Here is a 9,281-nt window from a genome sequence, read left to right as displayed (position 1 = left end):
AATCTAAAGTTTTCTTGTATCCCTCTACACATCATAAAATTGGACCCTTTACATTAAGTGTGCCCCTTTTTTGTTTTCTTCCTTCAATAAATCATTTCATCAAATACCCTAATTATGTCCTATTTCAACCTTCAAGGCCTGAATTCTCATATCTAAACATCGTAAATTTCCATATCCTCTTGGAATTTTCTCTAAAATCACAATATCTTGCTTCCCCAAAACATTGGCAAAAAGTTAGTCGAATCATGTGTTCGGACCAAGTAGGTACCTACTTGGTCCTGACTTTTTCTCCTCAAATTTTGGGAGCATGTTTTGGTGGTATTTTAATATTCAAATCCATGAGATTGGTGGAAAATATTATTTCTAGGTTGGCCTATGACTCAAAACAAAGTTAGGGTCTCCTGCGTAAAGCCTTCCTTTCCTCATTTGAAGGATCCAAGATCTAGCGATTGAAGGAGCATCTCGTGAAGTGAAAGTGCAGGTTATGGGAAGTCTACAACAACAAATCAAGCATTCATCAAAAATTTATCAAACCTTCATCAATCATCTTCAACAATAATTAAGAGCTTTAAAGATATTGAAGAATAATAGGAGATCACTACTAATGATTGACTTGTACCTCTCCCTTAGGGTTTGGTATGGTTTCATGTTATTTTCATGTCTTTGTATGAGCTTCATTTTCATATTTACATTCATGCTTTAGATCTCTAGTTTGTTTGTGATTTGAAGCATTTACAAGCATTTAGGGTTTTCTCTCCAAAGCATAGGGTAGAACTCTATATTATTTATTACTCTCATTTAGGATCTTGCATACACATAAGATTCTTTCACACACATTTTTAATACATTATCGGCTATTTGTGGAGGTGAAGCCCACCAAAACAAGGGGTTTGACTAAGGCAAAACCCTATATAGCCACCTAGACACCATTTTTTAAGTTGCAGGTGTAGGTATAGAAATCAGACAGCCGTGCGATCTTCAAAACTGACAAAGCACATGGATACAAATCTAGCCTCAAAGTTTGACCTCAATCTTCAAGGACTAGGGTGTGGCACCCTGTTCCTCCCAGGATTAGGGCGTGGCGCCCTGGTCCTCTGAGTTTTCCTACATTTTTTGGCAGTTCAACATTTTGGAGTCAAATCCAATCATTTCAGCCTCTTGTAGTATTAGGGACCAAGGTGCCCAATGCCCTAGTCCTTCCCAATTTGCATCAAATTTCAGCAGCAAGTGCACCTCTGAGTCCATTTTGCAGTCCTACTTTTTGTATCTTAGTTTCAGTTTAGATAGAATCTGCATTTTTCAGTTTTTGTGTGCTTCATTTCTAATCTCCTAGCACAGTTGGTTATTGCATCATATTTTGCATATCTACTCTTCATTATAGAAAAGGAATAGAAACCCTAAGAGATATTCCTTGACTCTCTCTTCCCTACAAGAAGTAGTCAAAGTGAGATATCTCCCTAGGCTCTTTCATATTCCATTGTGTGTACGTGAGAGTGGGATTAGGTCTTAGCTACTTGGTTCCATTTTTATGCATCACGGAAGGTGTGTTAACTCTTAAATTATTTTAATGTAATAAGATAGGACATTTTGCATCAAGGTGTCCAAAAAGAGATATAAATTGTAAGAAGCCATTTAAGCCATATAAGCCTAAATATCAGAAGAAGTGTTATTATGTTGCTAATGAAGGTGTGACAGATGATGAGTCGGATAAGGGAAATTTAGGAGATGAAATTGTGTTCATTGATATCAAGGAAGATGATCCTATAACTAAATATTCTACAAGTTGCATTAATGAGGAGAAAGCTTTAGCTACCAAAGTATAGGAGAAAGATGAATGGGTAATTGACAGTGGTTGCTCTCATCATATGATAGGTGATAAGAGTAAATTTGTAAAGTTTGAAAAGTATGTTGTTGGTATAGTAAGATTTGGTGATAATCAAGCTTGTGTAATTCATGGTAGAGGTTCTATTTCTCTTGATGGTAAGCACAATATTGATGATGTGTTGTATGTTGAAGGATTAAAGCATAATATTTTGAGTATTGGTCAGATGGTTGATAAGGGATATAAATTGCAAATGTGAGATCTTGAGTAGCTCCGGAACTAAGATTGCATTAGGTACAAAGATTAAAGGTAATATTTTTTACTTGAATGTTGGTGGTAAAATTTGTTTGATTACTTAGAGTTATGAGAGTTGGTTATGGCTTAAACGGATTTGTCATGTAAATTTTGATTGCATAATTAAGATAAGTTATAATCAAGAAGCAAGAGATCTATCGAAGTTGATAAAGCCTTCTATTCCGATATGTAAGGAATGTCAATTAGGGTAGCAGACAAGAGTCACTTATAAGATAAAATGATATAATTCTAATGGATTGTTGGATTTTGTGCATACTGGTCTGTGTGGTCCTTCTAGAGTGAGAAGCTTGCAGGGTGACAAGCATTTCATGTTGTTGATTGATGATTATTCAAGGATGATGTGGTTGCCTTCTTAAGGGAGAAGTCTGAAGCGATGGAAAAATTCAAGATTTTCAAGGCTATGGTAGAGATAGAGGCTGGATTGAAGCTGAAGTGTTTGAGATCTGACAGAGGTGGATAATTCACTTCTGGTGAGTTTAATGTATATTGTGAAGAGCATGGAGTTAAGAGATAGTTATTTGTTCCTAGGACACCACAACAGAATGGTGTTATGGAAAGGAAGAATAGAATAGTTCAAGAAGCTACTAGAACCATGATGATTGAAGGAAATGTTCTGCATGTGTTTTGGAGAGAAGCTGTGAGTACTGTAGTATACACTCTTAACCGAGTAAATGTTAACTTAGGTGATACTGGTAAGACTCTTTATGAGTTATGGTTTGGTCATGCTCCTATTGTTAGATATTTCATAGTTTTAGGTAGTAAATACTATATCAAAAGAGATGAAGATCTTGGAAAGTTTGATGATAGATGTGATGAAAGAATCTTTCTTGGTTATTCTATTGAGAGTAAGGCCTACTGGTGTTATAATAAAAGATTGAGAAAGATTGTTGAAAGTGCTAATGTGAAGGTTGATGAAGGTAATGTGTATCAGATTAGATCTTGCGGATATGATTCCGATGATTAGGATGCTAGTTCAAATAAAGAAAAACAAGTGCAGACCCAAAGTAAAGTTCAGATTGCTCCGAAAAAGCCTGAGAATGAAGGTGCATATGCTAATGTAGAAGAAAGAGTTCAAGAACCTGAGAATAAAGAAAATCCTTATGTTGTGATGTTGTGGTTATTTATTTTATGTTCTAGCATATTTCTCTCTTGAGTATTAATAATGTTTTCATAATATTATTGGTCTCATGGTTATGCAAGTGTATTTAGGTTGTATGGATGAGGCAAATGTTGGAAATGAAACTTGATGGATACCTAGTATTTCATTTCTTGAGAGAGAAGGTGAATGAGAAAGAAGTCAGACTAGAGTATGTATCTACAAAGGAACAAATTGCAGATATCTTTACGAAGCCTTTGCCTAAAGATACTTTTGAGTAGCTCGAAGAGAAGTTAGGGGTAATTGCCCCTGCTGATAAGAACTAAGATGCAGGGATTTGCATCAATCTGGTGAACTTCATAGAGATATCTTGTGATCCAGATTGATGAGTGAGGCTGCTACTCAAGGGGAGTAGTCAGTGTTGGTGTTCATATGTTCAGATTAGAGAGATGATATTTACAGTGAATGGGCTACTGACCTTATAGTTCAACCTGAATCATTTGGTAGTTACAATATGTTCAGATACCTAGATTGGATGAGGAGGAATATATAGTTTTAGAACCTAAGTTTATGCTCAACATTCATACCAGCTACCTTCACAACTCTTCTATCAAGGAGTTCTTACTTTCTTACTATAGGGAAATTGCTTGAAATTTGAATATTCCACATTGGAATTTTCCACTAGTTCTCTTTAGGTCCCCACATATGAATCTTCGAGGATGTTGTCATCAATACCAAAGGGGGAGATTGTTGGATGTTGCTGAGAGTTTGTTGGAATGATGTGTTGTCATTGATGTCAACATATTCTTCTATGTATTCTAGTGTTGCAGTTTGGTTGAATGAGTTGGTTTAGCCCGTGTATTGCAGATTGATGGCAACATATGAATGTGAAAAACAATCAATGCAAAGTAATAAATTATCTCTCATAAATCTCAATCAAAATCACAAGGATCAGCTTCCCCTTAGACAAATAACTCAAATTACAAATCTCAAAATTCTCTAGGGTTTTTCACATGCTTCTCTCCCCCTTTAATATCAATGACTATAAGGTCAGTAGCCCATTCAGGTTGAACTATAAGGTTAGTAGCCCATTCACTATAAATATCATCTCTCTAATTTGGAACCAATACAAAAAGAGAGCCTTACTCTAATTTTGTGTTATGATAAACTCATTTTGTCCCATTTCACATTTTTACTTGAAGACATAGCCTAAACCCATTGTACAAACCCTTGTGTTGTAGATTTTGATCCTTTCTCCTTATTATCCTCCATTTTCCCTATTTTGTGATTCCCATTACCCATTTATCCTCCATAACCCAAACATTATCATATCGGTATTCTCATTACGATTTTTATTTTCAACATAACTATTGACACCTTTACTAAGTTGCATACAATCAAATATTTTTCTAGTGTTACTATTGATGTAAAAAGTGTCATCTTAGTGGACTAGATGAAGATGTTTTTCAAATAGGACAGATTATTCCTCGTATTCCTAACTTCAATTGCCCATATTTTGCATCAAAAGCATAATTCAAAGAATTTGCAAGAAAAAAAGGAGTCATGGATTTTTGGTGAGCAATTACTAAATTTTTTCAAGCTATTGGATACTAGGATACTAATGCCTAGGAAGGTCACAAAGTTAAATTTGAAAATTGAAAATTGGTGAGCAATTACTAAATTTTTTGAAGCCATTGGATGCTAGGATACCAATCCTAAGAAGGCCTCAAAGTTAAATTTGAAAATTGAAAATTGGTGAGAAACTACTAAATTTTTTGAAGCCATTGGATACTAGAATACCAATCTTAAGAAGGCCTCAAAGTTAAATTTGAAAATTGAAAATTCATGTCATTTTGATATTTTTACAAAAATTACCCAAATTGTTTCCACATCACATAATTGATTTAAGAGAATAGATTAAATAACCAACTTAACAAAATTGATCTCTAAAATATATTAGATCTCAAATTATTTATCAAATTTGACACTTACAAAATACCTAAATAATAATAATAATAATAATAATAAAATGGCCCTCAAAGAAAGGGGATATGCAATTTTTTAGCGTTATATTTCTGCTGCCCATTCTCTTTGGCCTTGTCTTCTTTAATACACTTATTTCGAAGAAATTGGATGACTTCACTCAAAATTATTTAAATCTGTCCTCTTTCCATGCTTTTAAAAAGAGCATGATCAACAAATCTTAAATAATTTCATATGTTTCTGCACACCTCATTTCACACGTGCGAATAATTGTAAAGTGATTATATATGAAAATAGATTGGTCCTGCTCTCTCTATATAAAAAAGGGAAAATAGATTGGTCCTCCTCTTGCTTTTAGCTACCACCCAACCACAAAAAGATCTTTAAATGATGTATCAAACCAAGCGAAATATTAAAAAATTTAACTTTTTTTATAATACCTCATTATTTATTGGATTGCAGACTATCTTGATGATTAGGCCTCGTGCCTTTCCACACTTGGTTATAAAGCCCTCTGCCTCTTAATTTGAGACTTTTTCTTCACTCTTTCAACCACTATTTTTCTTGAATACCTTAATGTTTTGCAAATTTGATTCAGAAAATACGTTCATCTTTTTGGTTAGATTATATTTTTTTTTTAAATTTAAAAACTGAATGGTATTAAAATTTTATTTTAAAATTGATGCAAGCACTTTTGAAGGTCATAATTTTTTATTCAGTTGTATGTTTGGTCTAAAATTTTAGATGGAGAAGTATTTCGAAGAGTTCTAAAAGATGCCATTGAAATCTATTAGATTGGACCAAATCGGCTAAATTCTTCATAAGACCTCTATTTTTCATTATAACGTAGAAAAGATGAAGAATAATAAAAAGTATATATCATTTAATAAATAAATTTATTACATCAAAAATTAAATAAAAAATTAATATTATTTCTATCTATTTTTTAATATATGTAAAATTATTTTGTAAAATGATAATAAAGACATATAAATTGACTTGCAAATGGGAAACTTGTGTGTGAAGAAAGGCGAGGTGGAGTAAATAAGCATTCCCCACATACAAAAAGGTGGTAATGATGAACATATTACTTGATCTTCAAATTGTGAGAGTAGTCAAACACACAATATTATAATAAATTTTATGCAAAGGACGCCACCCACTATCAGATTGTATCAAGTTGCATGGAAGATGATGATCAAAATATTCATTTCTAACTAATGCTTTATCCTGCCTAAAACCTCGTTGACTAAGGCAAAGATTGTATGGAAGAAGATGTAGCCATGTATCATTTTTCTAATAGAAAGAGGATACCATGTGAAAGGATTCGTATAATGTGAGAAAGAAGCCCATCATAATGATGAAGAGAAACGATTTTATACATTTCTATATTTGTTAAAGATTTTCCACTAATGAATTTAGTTTTATAAAATTGCAATGCTAGAAAAATGGTTCTTTTATTTTTACTTATTCATACATTATATTATTTATTTTATATTATTATTTAAATATATTGTCATAAAGTTATCTTTCATCTTTCATCTTATCTATATATGCATTGATTTTTATTTATTTAATTAGACTATGTATTTGTTATGCACATGCATGTACTCTTTTTCATATATTGTTTGGCCTCCTTGATTTTATCATATTCATGTTTAGGGTCGATTATACACATGTGGGATCAATCTTGCATGTGTAGATCCACATCTTGAAATTTTAGATTTTAAATTCAAATTTCTACAAACTTCTCATCTATTCCTTTTCTACCTAGAGCTAAATAAATAAATATTTGAATGATTTGTTACTATATCCTTGTGTTTAGAGGCATTCAATTGCATTTGTTTCACATTTTTAGGTTTTTTTATCAATCATCTAAAAAACAATGTTAGCATCACTTATTCTGGACCACTAAAAAGAATCCAAGGATATTTATGCATTCTAAAGCATCTACATATTGGAAGTTTTCTATCCTTGATCATTCACGTGACCACAAAGCCAACCTTTTTTGAGGGCTAACCTAGAAGAACTTGTCCCTTAGCAATATTGAGTCCCTTTAAAGGTATTTCATAAATTTTCCCAATTTAGAACACAAATCAAGTTGAAATAAGAATTAGAAGTGTACATTGTACTAGATCAAATTCGTAGTCAAAATATTAGAAAATTGTATTCTTGGAAGTGAATCAAACCTATAAAATTAACTCTACGTAGAGTTAATTGACATCTCAAATCTCAAGGCGACTTATTAGTTAAAATTAAAAAAAGTAGTTCAATATATATATAAAGGTAGATTTAAATATACTTAAAGGTAGAGTTAATTATATATAAAGGTAGATTTAAATATTTTCTTTCACTTGCAAAAATAAAAATTTATTTACTTGCCAAAATTCTAATTTTATCATTTTTTTTTTCAAAATTTCTCATCAATAGTTTTTGAGAAATCTAAATCATAAGGTCAACTTCAAATCACCATCCTTGGATATTGTTCTAAATATTTAATGTGAAAATTTTTTAGAAATATATTTTGAAGTGTCATTTTTAGCAAAACTAAAATCACCTTTTTAAAGACGTAGTGAGACATGCCATCGTCTACAATAAATTTGACCATACACAAGAAAATAAGAAAAATAAGCCTCACTTTGTCTTAGAAAGAGTTCTATGATAGATGTTAGGGATCCCACATAAAATAATAGAAATATGGCTAAGTGCACGAAGATGGTGAACAAAAAGGGGTAGAAGTGGCCACTTTTTTTTTAAATGAGCTAAACATGAACTTGGAGGAGAAATTTAAGATTCACACACTCAAAATTTGAAGATAACAGAATAATAATAATTGTAGTACTTTGAATCTAGTTTCTAAATACTAAAGTTTTAAAAAAATGGATCATATTAAGGGGTCAAATATTTCGTGCACGCAAAAATTCCTATTCTTTTTTCAGCAAAACATAACATAGTGTCTTGTGTGCGCATCAAAAAAGTTATAGTTGCATTTGACATTTTGAAAAACCTTTGGTAGAAAGTTAGTTAAGAGTGAGTACTAGAAGTTGTGTATTTTTTTGTAATATTTAGTTAAGTATTCTTTTTATGATTTTTCGAAGTGGACGCATACTGAAAATCAGATACCTATTTGTGCACATCACATAACTTGTACCAAAATAATAAAAAATGCAATTTTTTTTTAAAGTGTAGAAAAATAATATATAATTTATTTCAAATTTGGACAAGTAGTTCAAAAGTTATTAAAAAAATGGTACACATATGTCTCTGAGTATGGAGACAATGCTAAAAGAAATTAAAAATTAATATGTTAATGTTCAAATCTAAAAAATATATATGGTTAGAAAGCTCAAAAGATATGTGAAATTATGGTGGTGATTTTACAAATACCCACTTGATAACATGAAAACTTGATTCAACAATGAAGCTGAGAAACCAAATTGGAAGAAGAAAACAAGGTAATGAAGCTCCCTAGCCTATGTCTTGTAATCCAAGGCTAAGTACATACCAAAACATGTACATGTTATTTGAAATAAAAATGCGTACACACTTTTATGAGAGAAAAACATGCACATGTTATAACATGTACACGTTATGGTAAACAGGACAAACATGTACGCGTTTTGCTGACATAAACCTAGAAAAGGAACATGCCCCTAGATGCTAATGCCTTTGGCCTTCCCTTAGTTTTTTTTCATCAAGATATATTACATAAAATATAGCATTTAAGTATCTTATACTTTAAGATATATATATATATATATTAACATGATGTTTAAAAATGGTTTCACATCTCTAGGAGCCATAATATAGATTCTCGATTTTAGGAGATAGATTATAATTTTCAAACAGTCAAATTTTAGTAATCAATAGGCTCCTATCATCATTCTCTTGCTATCCCTCTATCTCACGCTCTTTGTCTCCCCCAAGCCCTAGACCTATCTGTTTTCCTATCTCTCTCCTTCTCCTCCCTCCCTCCCTCCCTCTCTCTATCTCATTCTCTCCTCTCTCCCCAATCTATAGATCTTATAATTTCTCAGACAGTCAAATTTCAATAATCACTAAGCT

This window comes from Cryptomeria japonica, chromosome 3, assembly GCF_030272615.1.
Source record: "Cryptomeria japonica chromosome 3, Sugi_1.0, whole genome shotgun sequence".
Classification (NCBI taxonomy): domain Eukaryota; kingdom Viridiplantae; phylum Streptophyta; class Pinopsida; order Cupressales; family Cupressaceae; genus Cryptomeria; species Cryptomeria japonica.
Note: the sequence above shows the minus strand (reverse complement) of the source record.